General features: G+C 37.0%; 1 long non-coding RNA gene across 4 annotated transcripts; it reads left to right on the forward strand.

Moving 5' to 3' along the window:
* Positions 1-9923: 9923 nt before the first annotated feature.
* LOC127513637 (uncharacterized) lies at positions 9924-19389 on the forward strand. 4 transcript variants are annotated; one of them, XR_007930446.1, is made up of 5 exons: positions 9927-9943; positions 10638-10763; positions 10993-12120; positions 13151-13289; positions 18480-19389. It is a non-coding gene; the product is annotated as an uncharacterized LOC127513637 (long non-coding RNA). The 4 variants fall into 4 exon arrangements; XR_007930445.1 differs by lacking the exon at positions 10638-10763 and having other exon boundaries at positions 9924-9943; positions 11106-12120; XR_007930448.1 differs by lacking the exon at positions 10638-10763 and having other exon boundaries at positions 9926-9943.
* Positions 19390-20235: the final 846 nt, after the last annotated feature.

Genomic DNA, 20235 nt, shown 5'->3' on the forward strand with positions numbered 1-20235 from the left:
ATTACTAAAACCGCTGTATTCTGCTGCCAGGCCAGTAGTTGGCAATGTCACTTTGTAAAGAAACACTACGCACCTAGAGACTGAACACATAATGCGCAAATGCATGATGTCACTGTTTTAAAAATTTTTCGTTTTTGTAGTTTACATGTAGACAATAATGGTATCGTTTTGATAAACTTGCACTTTAAAAGCCATTTTCAAACATTTGCATTTTCAGACACCGAAAACACCATTGTCGGGAAAATTAACAGTCAAAATGCATAAAAGTTTTCCCTTTTTAGTTAAAAACAGTGTTGTGTAAACACCCCCTAAGTATATTGGGCACGACACTGCACCAGAATAAATGTTAAAATACGCTATTTTGAACATGTAGCAGCAACATGGTTTTGAAAATATAGAAACAAGAACATTCATTTAAGTCAGTTTAATTTAATGGTTATGTAACAATTTGACAATCTACAGAATTCAAGGTGGCTCACTGGTATTTCTGAATACATTTTCATAACATGTCTATACAGTATGCAATGGCCACATATAAAAAAAAAACTCCTGAATATATTTTAAGATCCCATCCTATGAACTTCACAAACTTTGGCATATCCAAGGACTTGTTGTTCTCTGCTATGGGTCATCTGACACACGATCTGAGTGGATCCGGTCCGTGCTGCTGAATCATAAATGCCCCGGAGATGCCAGAGTGATGCCAGCTAAAGTTTACTTCTAAATGTAGCAGCAGTAGCACATTTTTAGTCCATTTCACTGACCACAAGTACTGCAGCTGCATTATGAATTTGACATATACCAACTTTGCACTTATACTTTGATGCTATTACAGTTTCTGATAAACTGTATAGTCATAGCAGCAATTTGTGGTGCTTTAGTACTATTTATATGCTTATTAAAATTATGATTTTGTTTTTATTTTAGAGATCTGCTGTCCTCATGCTAAAGTCTGTGTTTCTGCTGTGAGTTTTCAGTCCTCGGGTTGAAGAGCACCATACATTCCTAAGCTCTGAAACGCTGATCTGCTTGAACAAAACACTGCTTTTTCATTCTGTGACTAAGCTTTATTCCTGGTAGGAATCTCTAGGCAGTTTATGTAGCTCTTCAACTAGTCTTACAGTTCAATAAAAAATGTAACCAAGCTTGTTTGTTTTGTCGGATAGGTTCACTAGAGGAGAAACTTGAAATATTAATAACCTGTGCTCTCATGGTGTAAATAGAGTTGTACTACTGTATATTGTGGCAAAGGTCTCACAAATGGGCCTGCTTGAGAATGAGTAACTCACAGTTCATTAATGTAGATGAGTAGATGTTTCTTTTCAAGCGTGTGGTTCTGTTGTACATGCAATGCGTTCTTGCGGTACTGTGGTGGTAATAAATCAGGGATGTGATTTTTTTTTTTCTGTATTTATTTGGAAAAAAATACAGCTGACTTCATGCCTGTAAATGTCAGTACTCAAGTGGCCGCTAGTGTTACCCTCAAATGCCTGTGCCATTGAACTGAAAGTGGTTGCTTAATATAAACATTTCAACAATTATTGTGTTTACAAACTGTTTCATCTGCATAGTAGTATTTTTGAAGATGACATATATGCTAATTCCTGCTAGACTTAAATTATGAATTATGTTCTGACACAATTTGAGAATCATGAAATCGAGTTTTAAGTTGTTTACGTACTTGTATATATGATTCGAGCCTAAATTTCCAGACGGTAACGGCCCACAACAGCAGACTGCAAAACCTGCAGACTGATGCTTAATTAAAGAAGACTGCAATTCATTTTCTTCTATATGAACTGAGCTGCTACAGATGGTCGTTTGTGCTGTATGAGTTCGCTGGCACAGTAATCTCTTTTCTGGATTCATACATTTTTGGTGTTTGTTAAAATAACTGGAAATTTCATATGTTGTACCAGCCTATAAGGTTGCTCTGCAAATTTTTGCATGACTCTGCAAAGTCTCTGATATCTTCACATTATCATGTGTTTGAGTGACCCAGAATATGGAAGTATATGTAAATATGTCACAATAAGTCTCTCTGATAATTTTATGCATTGCATGGCCAAATATAGAGGGTATGTGTGTGACGGCAAAAAGACTGAGTGGCAGCATTGGTTTTCAGTGTGAATGCCGCAAAAAACACAAAACACATCCAAAACAGGAAAGAGCTTTGCGATTGACTGTACAAATAGCTTTGACACAAAATCTGAGGTATATTTTTACAGACTGCCAAAAGCTACAGAAAAAAGAAGTAAATGGATCACTGCAATTCACAGAAAGCACTGGACTCCAGGCAGAGAAACGTGGATTTGCAGTTATCATTTTGTGTCAAAACGTTGGATTTTGGGGTAAAATCATACCCTATATATTGTATTCTTATATATTGTGTTGACAACTCATCAATTAAATATTTACCATCTTATATTTTGCATAATTGGGTGTTTTTAAATAAACATTGACAAAAACTATACAAGTTTTAGGGCTGGACGATATGACGATATATATAACATTGATATAAGTCATCACTCCGATTTAGACCTACCTATATTGTAGTTATATAAAGCGTTCACAGGCAGATTTGCTTTATGTATTTCCCCGGCGTCGAAATCAGGCACATATTAAATGTCAGAAAACACGATTCCTGGCTGCATGTCAATATCCATGGATTATGTTTCTTTGAAAATGTTATAAGGAACACTTTCGAGCCCAACCTTTAGTGTAATCATTTGTTTTACTCGCATTTTCGCAGTTTCCCCTATTAAATCCAGTCATGAAGCAGGCTCTTTTACCACTCAGTCCAGTTGAGGGAGTGTGTTCCGGTGGGAAAATGACGTCAATGCATACCCTCTATAGCATGCAAACAGACAGAATTGAACATGGACATGTGCATGAAAAAAGCTGACCTATGTGAAGTCACATGCAATGAAATGCAATGATAATGTGTATTTATTACAGAATTTCTAATGAAAACTACAACCAAATAATGTGGAAAGCCACAGCTGGCAAAGACTTCCAAAGATAACCAAGGCTTATGTAATTACTGAATTCTCAGAATCAAAGGATATCCAGTGCTACCCAGAATCCTCTAAAACAAGTTGCAAATGTGAGCAGAGTGATGTTTTGATGGTTTGGCAGAATGTCCATCCTGCTAAAAAGGTTGGTTGTGTAACCAACCTTCCTTGGCCATTAGCAGCTTCATCAGCAAGACAATGCTGGTTGAAACAACCTTACTTACTAGATTTTGCTGGTAAACAAACAGCATGTTCACAATTTCACAATCTAGACCAGGGGTGGCGAACGTCGGTCCTGGAGAGCCACAGTCCTGCAGAGTTTTGCTTCAACACTAATCAAACACACCTGAACAAGCTAATCAAGGTCTGAATGGTTACTAGGAAGCTACAAGCAGGTGAGTTTTTATCAGGGTTGGATCTGAACTCTGCAGGATTGTGACTCTCCAGGACCGGAGTTCGCCACCCCCAAACTAGCACTAATGAATGTGAATTCATGCTGTTTTATTTCAGCAGGGCAGAAGCTTCTGAGCTGCTGGAGTGTGTTAATATTGAAGACGGTCCATGTTGAAGCTCTCTTTAACATATCCCACAAGCCCTATGTGACCTCTCCCGTTGAACACAGCATGAGAAAAAGGCCAGTCGGACTACTGCTCAGGGACAGCAGAATAGCGATGGTCTCTCTCTTCGATCAGTACACGTCATTGATGAATTGACAAAAACGCCTCCGGCGTCTGACACTGGACAGCTGATCAATACTGAGAATATGTGATGGACAAATGGAAACGTACAGGAGCAGCTAATAACTGTCACACAGGAGATCTAACTGTAGCTCTTTGCCATCAAGAGCATGTAAATTAATGTCAATAAACTGATTTTTGTAGGGCTGCATACTTTTTTTCATTCAGATGTACCTTTACTTGTTTTATTTTTTAAACATTGTCATCACTGTATCAATTTCTCTGTTATTAATCTGTTTTGTTTTTTAAAATGAGTTTAGTTTAAGTTTTAGTTTTTGGTTTGTTTTTAACAGCACAGTTTTTAAACTTAATTTATTTCATTTCTGGTAATGTTCACACTGAAGTTACAAATGGCTGTCACTCCTGTATAAATCCTGCTCTGTACAAACTGAGTTTGTTTATTTACAGGAGTCCTGCAAGATAACTCTCCCAGAAAAAATCAGGAACCAAATCCGAACAACTATGGAAAGATGAAGGTATGTGTTTTTACTTATTTAGTTATTCCTGTGATTTTACGGTCTTGGCTCTTGAGAGAACACTGTGATTAAAAGCCCATTTCCACCTCAGCGGAAAAGAAAATTTACTTTACACTATACTTTACTTTTACAGTTTCTTCAAGAGAGCCACAGTCATAAAGTGTTGTCATATTATGGCAAATGAAGTCACAATTATAAATTGTAATTGCTACTTTATTTCTCACAATCTCTCAAAACGGACATAATTATATTTCTCATATTAATATGTCTCGTAATTGTGCCTTCATATCTCACAACTTCAAGAATTATTTAATTATATATTATTTATTTATATTTACACTACCATTTAAAGTTTGGGGGGAGTATAATGTTTAAAAAAAAGAAATGTATACTTTTGTTCAGAAAGGATACATTAAATTGATCAAAATTGGCAGTAAAGACTTCATTGTTACAAAAAATTGTTCCTGAAAAAAATGTATCATGGTTTCCACAAAAATATTAAGCAGCACAACTGTTTTCAACATTGATAATAATAATAAATGTTTCTTGAGCAGCAAATCAGCATATTCGAATGATTTCTGAAGGATCATGTGACACTGAAGACTGGAGTAATGATGCTGAAAATTCAGTTTTGACATCACAGGAATAAATTACATTTTAAAATATATTCAAATAGAATACAGTTATTTTACATTGTAATAATATTTCACAATATTATTTTAGTGTGTTTTCTGTATTTATTAAATAATGCAGCTTTGTGAGTAAAAGAGACATCTTTCAAAAACATAAAAAATCTTACTGACACCAAACTTTTGAACAGTATTTAAGAAATAAATTGCAATTATGACATAGGGTCACACTACGGGAAATAATGTGACAGTTATTAGATGGAAATTGCGAGAAATAAAGTTACAACTACTTTTTACTTTTTAAGTTACAAGTTACTTGTTTGTTAGTATTAAAATTGCTTTGGCCAAAACTAACATGAACCGGTTAGAGTGCTTACGTACTAAAGAAAGCTCTGATAGATGGGAACGTGTAAGATGCATTTGAAGAGTGCAGTCAGTTTGAAATGAAGCAGGAAAGTAGCAATTTGGTTTTCCAGAAGTCTGTTGCAGAAACATTTTTTTCACCATTTGGTTGCATAATCCCCTATGAAAAAGTTGAATTTGCAGCATTCTCTCTAGTGTATATGCACCTTTAAATTGTTGCCATTTATGTTTCTTATTTAAAGCTGCAAGACACTAAAACATTGCTATTTTTATCATGATGTCAACCAGTGTGAGTTCGGGGAATTCGGAGCTTCTCCTTTATTCTGTTCACACATGTAAATAAGACTTAAGGGATTCACTCCAAATTGCATTGTTCTTTTTTCATACTCTTATTTTATCACTTGCCAAAAAAGTATAGTTCACCTAAAAATCACTGCAATTCACCCTCAAGTTGTTCCAAACCTTTTTTCTTCCTTCTGCTGAACACAAAAGAAGATATTTTTGAAGAATGTCGGTAACAAAACCAAAGCCCCAGTGACTTCCTATGGAATTCAGTTGGGTCCATCAACTATTTGGTTATCCATATTCTTCAAAATATATTCTTTTATGTTCAGCAAAAGAAAGAAATTCATACAGGTTTGAAACAACTTGAGGGTGAGTGGGCACTTCTGTGTGGTCGGTTTGGCAGCGCTTAAATTATGTCCCCCAAACCTACACAGTTTAGTTTTACTGTTAAACACAAGTGTTTTGCAAGGTACGTGCAGACACTTCCGAGGGCCTGAAGCCTGAGGGTGGGCGGAACTTTGAATTTCAAGACGTTTCTCTCTCGGAACAGGAGGAGTGATGAGTGAACAGACAAAATTAGAGAAAAGCTGCGGGAACTGCAAAAAATCGCTGAGAGTGTCAACAAAGTCTCTGTGTTCGTAATCATATTTCACAGCATTGGCTAAGTTATTGATGGGAGTAGGAACACACACGCTGTTTACTGGGGGAGGAGAGACGCATTGGATTGCTGGCAGTAAAACTTTAAAAAACAGAGGAGAGTTATTCAGCCATGTGATCGCATGTGTGGGCTCCTTTTTCAAAAGATTCCTGAAAGAAACTTCCTCTCTTTCTCTCACTCACACACACACACACACACACACACACACACACACACACAAGATGAAAAAATAGAGAGAGAGCTGGCATAATAGAGCACATAATTCCATCTGTTAGCATGCACAGCAGTGAAGTTGAGAGCGATTTGGCAACCAGAAACATTTGAATTCTTGAAAAAGATATGTAAACATACCTTGGCAGTTCTTTTTTTCCCTCTCTTCCTGCCGTTTTGCATGGTTGCGTTGCTAAAATTATCTCTGTTAGGACACACCAGCAGTTGGAGGTGTAAAAGTGATGTGTATAAATGTTGGAGGGACTGAGTGTGAATTTATTTACACGTGCTAAAATCAGGTGGTGTTAATCATACTCAAACGAGGAAGGTAGATAGAGGAACAGATGCTGCGTATGGAAACGAATCAAAAAGAAAGTAGGGTGAAAAAAAAAGAAATGTCATGTCCTTTTCATCAGTCTAATTTCCTCACTGCTGTATTTTGTACTTTTCTCCTCATGCTTCCAGAACTTGACAGTGCTAATAAACAACTATCATCATTTTACAAACAGCCCAGACCACACTGATGTAAATACAATAGATTTTTACATCAGTGGTGAGTGGTATTTGACTGTGAAAAGATTGCTATGTGGTTGCTAGAGTGTTATGGGGGATGAAATTAATATTTTTATTCAGCAAGGATGCATTCAACTCATCAAAAGTGACAGTGAAGACATTTATAACACAGGCTGAGTGTGTGTGTGTGTGTGTGTGGGGGGGGGGGGGGGGTAAATAAGTATTAAAAGGATTAAGGGTTTAAGTAATCCATTTAAACTATTTGCAAATAATATTTTGTTACTTTTGAAAAATTCAAGCACTCTTTGTTCTGTTGCTTGTAATATTTTGCTTTGCTCATTTTATGAAGTGTTTACTTGTCTTGAATACATTTTAAAAATCAAGTAATGTTTACTTAACTGAAACATGTTTGAAGGCTACATGCCTTTCAACTCATAATTAGTTTGCATTAATATTTCACTTTTTAAATAATTAAAAGAAGTGTAAGGTAGCAAGTTAGTTTTTGTTGTCAAATTGAAATGGGTATCAAGAATATCGACTACTGACAATTTGGTACCATGACAACAACACTACTCGGTTATGAATAATAGTACTAGTGATGTTTGCCTTCGCAAACGCCACTAATAATCTGCCTGTGAAAATGGGAAAGCCCAAAGTGCTGGCACAAACTCCCCGTTCAATTTGTCTGGCAAAGGAAATTCTGTGACAACACTTCATTTGAAATTGTGTTCTGATATGCTTTGGACCAAAAATAAATCTATTTGTGTTCCCCCATGTTAAGATGGTATAACAAGATCCTTTGATATCTAATCATGTTTTGGTGCATCTCCTGTCATATCTTCTGTCATGTTTCTAATAAAACTGTGAGAAAACAACAAACACTGACACAATAATATTAGCATGTACTAGTAGCGCTTCATGTGTCAGAATGAGCCCATGACAATCTATAGTTCACATGTAAAACAAGTTTTGAATGGCCGAATAGCTTATATATCCAATATAGGCAGAAAAGAAAATGCTTCACAAAGTTTTTTTTTTTTGTCTGAAATTGTGATGAAATGGAGTAATTGTCCTTGAATAGCATGTTTAGTTTGATATTTGCATGTATGTTGCATGGATACAGTATACTTTAGTGTTTAGTGGCACAAATCCCATGTTTTTGTTGTGCAAGAACATGAAGATTAGATTCAGTATGTTTGATAAAGATTAGCTACTTTTCATAATAGGTTAAATTTATGTCAGATAGTAAACACATCAAATGTCTTTTGATGGTCTTGGCATTTCAGATAATGGTCCGAAGCTCATCCTACAACAGAGTATCAGAGAGAATGATGTTTCAGGAAATTCACAATATGTCTCACAATATGTCTCACTCAAAAAAATCATTCATTGGATTTACTTAAAAAAGCAGTGTCAAGTGGTTCCACGCAACTATATTGAGTAATTTGTACAAATATCAATTTAGTTGTATGAACAAAATAAATTATCTAAAGTAATTTCAGGATGTTTCCTGTCATTTTAAATGATTAAAATACATCTATGACAAAGGGTTCTAAATATATGTCTTCTTATTTTAAAAAAAATGTTCCTGTGGCTCAATTTACCCCAGGTTATGAGTAAGTTGATCCGAGTCAGTGTGTAAGTTGCACCATCTGGGTGTAAACTGACCATTTCTAACTGAAATTTTAAAGGTAATTTACCTCTTTTAAAAACTAATTTAATAATCAAATTTCATTTTACAAATAGTCATATTTCTTTTCTTAAAGCTAACTTAAACAATAAAAAAACAACCAAATGAAGTTGATTTTTTTTTAAATAATTATAAACTAAACCAATTGCATAACATTACATTAATTTACAATTGCAATATTACACATTAATTTTACCAGTTTATACTTCAGAGATTTAACTTAATTTAACTTTGCTTTGATGTAACAGCCATTACTGTACATCTGTTTTGCAAAAATTTTTACTTTGACAAGCCAAAAACAGTATTTAAAGTAAATGGGTGCCTTCCACTCCTCCCATGTGCTTCTCCTTTTCACAGTCTGCCAGAAATGATGGCTGGTTCCACAATATATGGTCACATGACAATAAAATTGTACGGTTGCCAAGATAAAGGGGGTGGGTCAACTTACCCACTGGCTCATCTTACCCCACACTCCCATATATATATTCAGACCCACTCACAGCCAAGTTAATAATGCACTATGTTTAATTTATATGTTGTTTTTCATTCTCTAGTGTACAAACCAGTACTTTGTAAATGACAGAATGTTACTGCATTTTTTTGCAATGTGCATATTATCATTGTGGATGATATGGCAATTAAAAATGGCACTTCATGTGAAAAGGTTGCATTCTCTAAACTTATCAGAGTAAATATGCTGCATATGAACAACATGAGCGGCCTGCAGTTTTGGGTTTCCCTAAGCAAGCTCCTTTATGCTGTGCACCACACCAGTCGCAGCAGTTCAGGACTGGGGCTAAATTTCACACACCTGGGTTTCTTTAACTAAAAAGAGGGTTAGATGACTGCTAAACACAGCACTGTGTCATCACAAGGCAACTCCACTCTGAAGAGACTCTCTGAAGAGTCCAGCTTAAAACCTTCTGATGTTGTTTTGAAGAATCTTTCAAATGTAAATTCAAGGTCGCACCTTTTTTTCTCAAGCACACCTGTTGCTGGATTTCTCTGAAACTAATGAACCTCATATATTCACAGTTCACTTACTGGAGAACATGATGGGCGGCAGCAGTCACAACACTCTGGGGGTGGTCAATGGCAAGTCAACTGGTTAATGTATTTATGTATATTATTATTTTAATACTTCTGATTACTTTTTTTAACACAGATGTAGACTTTACATACAGAGTGCTAGACTCTTGCATTGTCAATATATATATATATATATATAATATATAAAACGGAGTTTGAATAATATTATTTAAATTTCATAATTTGGGAAAACTCGCCATTGGTTGTTGCGTTTGTGCACATGATATTGCGGGGTGGAGCTATGTCATCATCAGCAGAGTCTCATAGCTCATCCTTCTGGTAAGTCACATCAATGATTGCTCCGTCTTAAAAACTAAGTTTGGATTGTTTTCAAGCCCAAGTTTGAACTTTAAACTACACACAAGTTTACTTATTTTGTCTGTCATCTCCTAGTTGTGTTAGCCGAGTCAAATATGTGTTATTTGTGACGATAAGATGAAGAGTGTGTTTATTGGCCTGCTTGTGAACTCCAAACTTCTGTTTATTTCATTTAAGACTTCTCATGCAACATCGATGCACTGTATGCTAATCAGCCTTTAGGTGCTGTTTGCTCCAGGAATGTGTTTTATTCGGTTTTGTCATGTTCTGTGTTAAAATAAAATTATCCCTAGTTGAGTGTTAGCAATTAGCACACATGCTGATGCTTTTACACGTGCTGAAGTGTGTAACTGCGCCATTTTAGGGCTGAGTTCTTCTCTTTCTATATATAATTTATACAAAATAATTAAAATGTTGGTCGCTTAAGTTCATAGTTTCTCTGTATTTATGTGAATTGATGAGAAATGAGAACAGAGAAAGTGTTTTATGTTTTATTTTCTTTAATGTATGTTTTATTTAGAATTTTTGTCTACTATATGTTTACAATCACTTTGTAAAAATGTGTAATCAGCAGTCTCATAGCTCATCCTGCTGACTTCTCATGCAACATCGATGCACTGTATTCTGATCAGCCTTTTGGTGCTGTTTGTCCCAGTCTTGTCTCAGGCCCAGTAAAGCAACTATGAGTGACCATCCACCTGATCTCAGCCTGAATTATTCCATCCAACACACACACAGTCACATTGGTGCCATGACCTGGATGGGAGTGAGGTTTAGGGGGGTGAGTGTAACAGAGTAGCTGCTGTGCGAGTAAAACTCACTCCTCTGATCTCAAGTTAGAGCGTCCGACTCCCACGCCAGAGACCCGGGTTCGAGGCCCGCGCATCGCAGGGCGAGTAGGACCTGGGTAGAGGGGTTACATACTGTATATATATTCCATATTTTGCCACATTAATTCAGAATTCAGTTGATGTATGCTCACAGGTGTGCGTATATCTGTTCTTTTACAGCGGCTTTAAATGTGTCTCATCCAATGAGAATCTGGAGCTGAGCCATAAAGCTGAATCTACATGAATCTAATGCCTTTTGCATCTGACTTCTTGCATGCTGTTCACTTCTACAGTTTGGGAACAGCGGGCCAAGCGGACCATGAACATCCTATACATCTAGATGTCAAAGCCTCAAGCTGTCGAAGCCCTTGGGGAGGATGGATATTTCCGTGTGACGTGCAAGAGAGCGCTCATGTGCACAGTCACCAAGGCTCCCGCCACGAATGGAGACACACAGGCAGTCAACAATAAACATGTGGGTGTACTGGGAAGTGACAGTGCGACATCCACGCCAGACAGACAGATCGCACCTTTCTAGACTTTTTGTGTGAGAGAGAGACAGCCGGAGAAAGGGACGGACTGTGGACTAATGATTAATGACATTTAGATTATTATTCAACTTCAGAGATGTCCCACCCCCTCAACACACTCCAGATGCGTAAGGAGAGATGAGGTGAAGATGATTTAACCCGTGTTCTCTGGGATTTTGGCGAATATGATGGATGGCATGGAAGATGCTCAGGGAGAGAGAAATGCATAAATCATACTTTGGCAACAGATTTGACGCAGTTGATTTATTCGTTTCAGAAAGAGTGTCATTAGGGGAGGAATTTGTCGCCTTCTATCTTTAAAGGCATAGTTCACTTTAAAATGGCAATTCTATCATCATGTATTCACCCTCACCCGTATGACTTCCTTTCTTCTGTGAGCACTAAAAGAGAGATTTTGCATGAATACAGTATATTCATGCAAAATCATATATGAGTGAATAATATATTTTTCTCCAGGTATTAAAGATTTAAAGATTTCTTTGATTGAAGTAACTTTTTTCTTACTCCACTGGCATTTTTGAAGCATAAATCTAACAAGAATGTGAGGTTTGTCAGTGCCAGTGGGCAAAGAAAAATAAACTTAATTCAAGATTTATTTGCTTTTTAAGAACTGTATCTTGTTTTGAAGATGACTCGATTTATTTACTGGAAAACAAGACCAAATTAAAGCTGCAAGCAACGATGAAAGGGCCCTCGCACCCGGGCTCACCGCCACCTGTTGGCCTTAGGAAAACAGTGAACAGTGGGCAACATGCATGTAAGTGAGTAAATACAGGAGGATTATGGCAAAGTCATTTCAAAGTGCCACACTTCCTGCTGCCACCAGGTGGCGCTTTGACTGTAACTGAATATTGCCATGTAGATTATTATCAAATGTGAAGTTTGGAGCAAATCAGACATTAATAATAATAATAATAAGTTTTATTTATATAGCGCCTTTCCAGGGCTCAAGGACGCTTTACAATGTACATTTAGCAAGGAAGAGATAAAGACATTGTATGCCTGAGTTACAATAACTTCCTGTTTTGTGGCGTTAATCACATACTTTAGCACTTAACCAAATGTTGCATGATTTAACGTGTTTCTAGCATGTTTGGTACTTCTTGGCATATATAAATGTGTTTCTGGGAGTGAATTACAGTGCAAAGCCTGCCATTTCCTGTTGCCACAGGTGGAGCTATGACTGTAACTGAATATTGGCATGTAGATGTCTTAAGGCCAGGACTCTTATCACACATGTGAAGTTTGGGGTAGTATGCCCGAGTTACAACAACTTCCTGTTTCATGGTGAAACACGGACAAACGCTTCAGCGAAAACTCAAGATCTTCGCAATTTAACATCACAAAGGCCTTTAGATTAGACTGACCAAATATGATGTTGATCTGATTAAAGCTATAGGAGGATTTTGCAGAGAAAATTCAAAATATCTCACTTCCTGTTGGGTTTTCAGATTTTGCACCCAGGGACTTTTTTGTAGGTATTGGGCTGTTACATGTGTCTACCGAATTTCATACTTATCAATGAAACATAGCGCAAAGGGCACTTAATTGACATTTTGTAGGTGGCGCTATCGAGCCATTTTACCACACCTATTTCTGAAACCCATATCAGACGTAAATTTTCACCACTTCTGACGCGTGTGTAAAGTTTCATGGGTTTTTGAGCATGTTTAGGCCCTCAAAAATGCGATTCATTTCTGAGAAGAAGAATTGACCGAGCAATAACAATAGGGTCCTCGCACCACCGGTGCTTGGGCCCTAAATACTTTTTTTTTTTTTTTTTGCAGTGTGGATCGGATAATGGATATAAGCACGCTTTCGTCTCAGCTGTCTCTCCACTCACTCTCCATCAGTGAGGCATTGGATTGATCAAAAACAGAAAAGGCAGCTGATTCTTCACAGTGTATTGTGAGCCATTTCCATAAGGTAAACACTGACTAGTCGACTGCTTTTCTAGTACTACTGAAGTCTAGCAAAACTAGTAAACATGAGCATTTGTGCAAGCCCAGTCATGCACACCAAAATGCCAATTAGCAGGTTCTCTAGCTGGGCTGTATGTGTAGGTTTGGGTGCAGACGAGGTGTTTTGCTGATGTTTGAAATCTAAAGATGTTGAGAGGGGAAGGGCCAGGGAGGCGCATGCTCACAATTAAAAAATGAATTCTCGCTTTCAATAAACCCAAATGCACATGTAAATGGTGGAGATGAGGAAGCCACATTTGATCATTGTTTCCCTTCACTATTCCCCTGTCCCTAATTCATTAAGGTATGCAATAGAGAGCCTGCTGGGACTTCATATAAAGCTGAATTATCGCTGATTTCGGTGAGAAGAAAAGTGCATATGTGTGCACGTGTACGTGTGAGAGCGCTATAGCACCTGAAGGTGTGTTGATCCTCCGAGGCTAATTAAAGCCTGGAAACTATGGGAACTCCTGTGGCTTCAGAGAGCAGCTGGCATGAGCGACGACATGTACAAAAGAGATGCATGGGGTTTAAAAGGAGGCGGGCTCACAGGGACGAATGAAACAAACATGCATACATGCACGGACATGCAAACAAGAAAAAGGCCCTGTAGTGATAAACTGGGGGACTGTAGGTGTTCACCTCACATATGCAGGTTGTGAGATCATGGGATTGGAAGGTGATGGAGTCAAAGATGATGAGGGCTGTTTTATAACGAGCCAGTGTGCTGATATTAGGGATGGACCAATATTAAAATTCTGGCTGATAATCTGAATGATAAATGGCTTGATAAAAAAAAATCTATACCATTTTGTCTAAATAAAGTGCCCGTATTATGCTTTTTTGGATATTACCTTTTATGTAGTGTGTAATATAGCTGTTTGTGAATGTAAAAGCTCTGCAAAGTTTTAAGGATTAAAGTGCACGATAAATGGAGTTCTGAAATGGAGAACCAATTCTGAACTACCTGAGAAATGAGTTGTCAGTAAACACACATTAGGCTTGTAACAAATTTGCATAATGCCTGCATGTGTTCTTCATTGGCTGCCCGAGAACAGCGACGCCTTCATTACTGTTGGTATCAGTGTGTGTAAAAGTGCTGAGGAAGCTTCTGGAGATGAAATTCACATATGGTAATGGATGATTCATTTCCGACACGTGCTGTAAGTGGTAGACCAATCACAACAGACTGGGCCATCTGACCAATCAGAGCGGAGGAAGCTCTCGGAAAGGCGGGGTTTGAAGAGACTGAATCCTTTATAGAACCGTTTCAGACACTGTGAGAAAAACGGTGACTCTGCAATATATTTTATGAGAAATTAAAGTGTTTTTTGATCTTCGATGCATGTAAACCTACTTGTCCAAAGCAAAATTAGGAACTTTTAAAAAAGCATAAAGAGGTACACTTTAATATAAGCCCATATTTGTATTGATATATCATGCATCCCTAATATGAGGCAAAATGTGAAGAGTACCATTAGCATCCCAAACACTCCCCGTTTTCTTTTTAATCTACATTTTTTTTCGGTGGTCCGAATGTGTTACATTTGTAAATTACAGGACATTATGAAAGCAGATTGCTTCCAGCCAGCATTTTATAACTACTCTAACATGGCTGCACCTGTAGAATATCACATTTTTGCCACTTTACTTGTATAATGTGTGAACAGAATGGTGATAGTGCTGGCTAATTTGGTATAATTATATATAAACTGATTTCATAACTGGGCTATTTCTGGAAGATTTCAAAACAAAAATCACATTGTATGAAGCTTGAGGTACTCAGTGTACTGACATTTACAATGTGCCTTTCGGTTTCGGAGTATGTGTGAGTGCGTCAGAGAGAGAGAGTATTGCATGCATGACCTGCTGTCTTCTGCCTCGGGTGACCCAGTCAGAAAATATATGAAGCATTTACATTCACCCGCGGTGATTACTGGTACTTACACCACAAGCATTGATTCCTATATACACACACACTCCATAAAACATGCACAGACAGACACATAAACAGCCTAGATCTGCATACAGGCAAAGTTACTGTATGCCTCCACGATTTATTATTATTTTAATATTTAAATGTACTTATTTATTATTTTACTACTCATTCATTTAGTTTTGCATGAAAACTCCCAACTTAGTTTTGCACAGACTGAAAAATAATCAGGAAAATGGCTTTAAGACATATAGATGTCCATGCATTCTAATAGGCAGGCATGAACACAAATGACTCCAACTGTAGGCACATTATGGAAAATTATGGGTGTTATGGGATATGAAGATGCGGTCTATTATGAGAAACTTCATGATCTCAAAAGTGTCGTGCATCCAGATGGGCCAAAACAAACAGCAGAATGCTCTGTGGCAGATGGTTATGCGGTCAGTTTTCTCCCCGAACACCAAGCGAGAGACAGTGGTGTGATTTACACACTGAACAGTATCAATGAAGTACAAAACAAGAAGTTAGAGAAGGGTGGAAAGGTAAAGATGGAACGATGCTTCTATATCCACATTGACTCAGAAAATGGATTTTGGCTGCTTGGTCAGTTTTGTTAATTAAAAAGAGCTAATTCGATACAATTCTTTGAAGTTAATTTTATTCCATACAATCCGTGTAAATTTAATTATTCCATTAGCATTGGGACTACATGAATAATTTTGTTGGAAATTACTTCGTGGAGGCCAGATATGTTGGAAACTGATATGAGTGGCATATGCTTTAACATACTGAGCAGTGATGCTTACAGTATGTACACTTTTATGGGAAAAAAATTCAATTGAGTTCTATATAGAACCCTAAAGTTCTTCTCAGTTTTAAACAACACTTTACGCCAAAAAGTTCTATGTAAGGAGAAATGTCTTAAATGATTGCATAATACTTTCAGGTTTAATTGGTTATTTACTTTTTTCTAGTGATGAAGTATGTTTATGAGCATTTTAATTCATAGAATTTAATTAAAATAAAATGAATTAAAACAAAATTAAATAATTAAAACTAAATCCATGAAATGACAGAACCCTTTAAAGGGACAGTTCACCCAAAAATGAAAAAACTGTCATTAATTATCATGTCGTTCCAAACCCGTAAGACTTTTGTTAATCTTCGGAACACAAATGAAGGTCTTTTTGATGAAATCTGAGAGCTTTCAGTCCCTCCATTGACAGCTACACAACTACCACTTTGACGCTTCACAAAGTTCATAAAGAGATTGTAAAACTAATCCATATGAATTGAGCGGTTTAGTCCAAATTTTCCAAAGAGACTCTATTACTTTAAATGATGAACAGATTGAATTTAGGCTTTTATTCACATATAAACATTGATCAGCGAACATAAACAGAAGCTCAACCATACTTGCTTGATGCGTGAGAACAAACCTCTTTGGTTCTTGAGGAAGCTCAAACGTGATGCGTAACACGAGAATGAACCTCATTGGTTTTTGCACGTCAAGCAAACATGCTTGAGCTTCCATTTACCACAACTGATGTGTGAGTTGATGAATGTTTATATGTGAATAAAAGCCTATAATCTGTCAATTTGGACAAAACTAATTTTATATGAATTAGTTTTACGATCTCTTTATGAACTTTTTGAAGCATCAAAGTGGTAGTTGCGTAGGAATGGAGGGACAGAAAGCTCTCAGATTTCATCAAAAAGATCATTTGTGTTCTGAGATGAACGAAAGATGAGGGTGAGTAATTAATGACAGCATTTTCATTTTTGGGTGAACTAACCCTTTTCTTCTAAGAGTGACAGGTGACTTGTTTGAATCCAGTCTGTCCCCATTCCATTCCCTCTTCATATTGTTTCCTGTCAATTCTTTACTTTCCTATAACAGCAATAATCCCTCCCCTCCAGCAACCTGTCAATCACATGAGATTGCAGCAATTAGCAAAGGTCCTAATCAATTCTTGATGGACAAAGTCAAGTCCTGCCGTACATTTTTTCTTGTTTGAAAAAACACCTGAAAAAATATACGTTGTAGACTGAAATCACCTCCAAGCTGTAAAAATAATGACTTCATCATTTACTCATGTCTCATGTTGTTTACCTGCTAAACCTCCATTGTAAATGCATTACTGTAAATTGTCTGTTCTGTAAATTTACTGTATTGTCATGCTCTGCTTTACACTACTGTCCAAAAGTCTGGGGTCAGTAAGATTTTTTGTAATACTTTTAATCGGCAAAGATGCAATAAATTGATCAAATACATTTTGTTCTTTTTTATTTTTTCAAATAGATTTCTGTTCATCAAATAATCTTCACAGTTTCAATAAAAAAAATAAAGATTTCCAAAAAAAAAAAAAAAAAAGCAGAACATTGATAATAATAAGAAGAAATGTTTGAGCAGCAAATCAGCATATTAGAATGGTTTCTGAAGGATCATGTGACACTGAAGACTGGAGTAATGATGCTGAAAATTCAGCTTTGATCACAGGAATAAATGGCATTTTAGAATATATATAAAAATAGAAAACATATTAAAGATTATATTATTTCACAATATTGCTGTTTTTTACTATATATTTCATCAAATAAATGCAGCCTTTGTGAGCATTAGAGACAACAATAATAATAATAATAATAATAAAAAAAAATCTTACCAGCCTAAAACTTTTATATAGTGGTGTAAATATCTTCCCCTCTGTGGCAACTTTTATTCTATTTCATTCTACATTTTGTATATTCAAATTAGCATGTTTCGTTCAGATGACAGAACAATTTTGGTATTGGCATTCAGGACACATCAATAATAAAGACATAAATTTGGGTCTGTGTGTCACACAAATCTATCATATGACTTGAGTTGTATGGACCACTTTTATAGTGTATTTTATGGTGTTTTTATGATTTTATTTCCCCTTATTGCAGGTTGAAAGACATATTCACCCTGAAGTGCCCTAATATACAAAAGAGCTCTGTACAGATTTAAAAAAAAAAAAAAAAAAAAAAAAAAAAAGCATACAAGTAAGAAAACAATAAAGAATTTTCATTTTGGGGTGACCTATTCCTTTAAAATGTTAATTAAATTGCTTGGGAAAAGTTTTCTTTAAACATTTTCATTTTTGAGTGATTTATATGTTCTATTTTTTGTTGTTTTTCATACTTATTCTCTTATTGTTGTTCTTACATATTCTTTTATTGTCTTCACAGCACATCAAAAACGCTTGTGCACATGTGTTGGGTGAAAATAAAGATGTCGTGAACTCTCTTCAGCAGATAATGTTAGTCAAACACGTCTGCCCACAAGATGCCAAACGTCAACGCTCAATAAATTAGCAGCCAGCTGCCTGCAAAGTGCCACAGGAAAGCGAGTAACAAAATCTTCATATCAGCGAATGCTTCTTCGACACGTCTTTGTTACCCCAGAAACATCAAGAGCAGAAAAGCCTCTCAAAGCAAACCTGACACCACACCTACCTTCAAAAGGAATATCTAATCAGCGCAGCATGTAGACTGCCATTTGCCTTCCATCTTTCCTCCTCGCACACCCACTCACGATCCCCCTCCGTTTTAGTGTGAGTGTTTCTCTACATAATTCTTTCTCTTTCCAATCAAACATTTCTTTCTCTCGCTCTTTAAATATTTATCACAGAGCCCACAAGGACTGTGTCAGAGGTGTCATTGCACACTCTGGATCAAATCAACATCCATTTTCCATTCAGGCCTGTTGAGAAACACCCTGGCTGGGAGAGAATTGAGGTCCCGCAGAGCCAAGCACGGTGGGAGTCCATTCGGAGACACACTGGGTATGTGAACGGGTCCCTCGGCTCGACTGCCTGCGTGCGCGCCAGCCCTTTAAGAGCCGAACGCTTTGCGCCACGACCGCCGTCCCCAGAGATGACGGGCTGTAATCCTGCTAAACAAAGAGACTCTGGGAAGAGAGTGAGAGGAAGAGAGGACAGGGCACGGCACATCTGTTGCTGGTCTGTGGCAAATCCCTCACATTGAGATCCAGTGAGGGATCACTGGTTATATAGAGAGGGTACAGCATAAGGACAGGGATGTAGAGATGCTGTTTCTGGTTGGCAGTAATTCACTGTTTACGATATGCTCTGTGTACTGAGTTCAGACTGGTTCAATGAATGTCTGTTCAGCACCATGTCTGTTTCACGACTTCTTTATTTCATGATTTAAAGGAATATTTTTTGCTATAGTTTACCCCAAAATGAATGTCCTGTCATCGTTTACTCACCCTCAAAAAAAGATGTTTTGCAGTGTCTCAAAGTGGCTCTAGGCATATAGCTTCAAAAAGCACCAAAAAAAAGTCATTCATATAACACAAGACAAAAATCTAAATTATTCAAAATTTAAAGGGATAGTTCACCCAAAAATGAAAATTATCCCATGATTTACTCATCCTCAAGCCATCCTAGGTGTATGTGACTATCTTATTTCAGACGAACACAATCAGTGTTACATTAAAAAATATCCTGGCTCTTCCAAGTTTTGAAATGGGAGTGAATGGGGCTCAAGATTTTGAAGCGCAAAAAAGTGCATCCATCCATCATAAAAGTAATCTATACGGCTCCAGGGGGTAATAAAGTCCTTCTGAAGCAAAGCTTTGGGTTTTTGTAAGAAAAATACCTGACCCCTGACCTCTGACCCGACGTATGACGCAGGATGTAGGAGTAGCGTAAGCTTAAATGAGAGTAGACGCCTCTCATGGTTCAAACAAATAGGGCTGGGAAACAAACTCAAGCTTCTCTTCTCTTATATCGAAATCCTCCGACATTTCTCTTTAAAAATTCTCGTTTAAGACTTCTAATTTGTGACTGGTGTTTTGTTTTGCTATATCCTCTGCGCTTCCGCGTTCGCCAATACATCATGCGTCGGGTCAGAGGTTATTCTTCCACTCGCGTACACAGCAAAATCCCTAGAGTTAAATCAACTCTGCTCAGAGTACATA

This window comes from Ctenopharyngodon idella, chromosome 5 (assembly GCF_019924925.1).
Source record: "Ctenopharyngodon idella isolate HZGC_01 chromosome 5, HZGC01, whole genome shotgun sequence".
Classification (NCBI taxonomy): domain Eukaryota; kingdom Metazoa; phylum Chordata; class Actinopteri; order Cypriniformes; family Xenocyprididae; genus Ctenopharyngodon; species Ctenopharyngodon idella.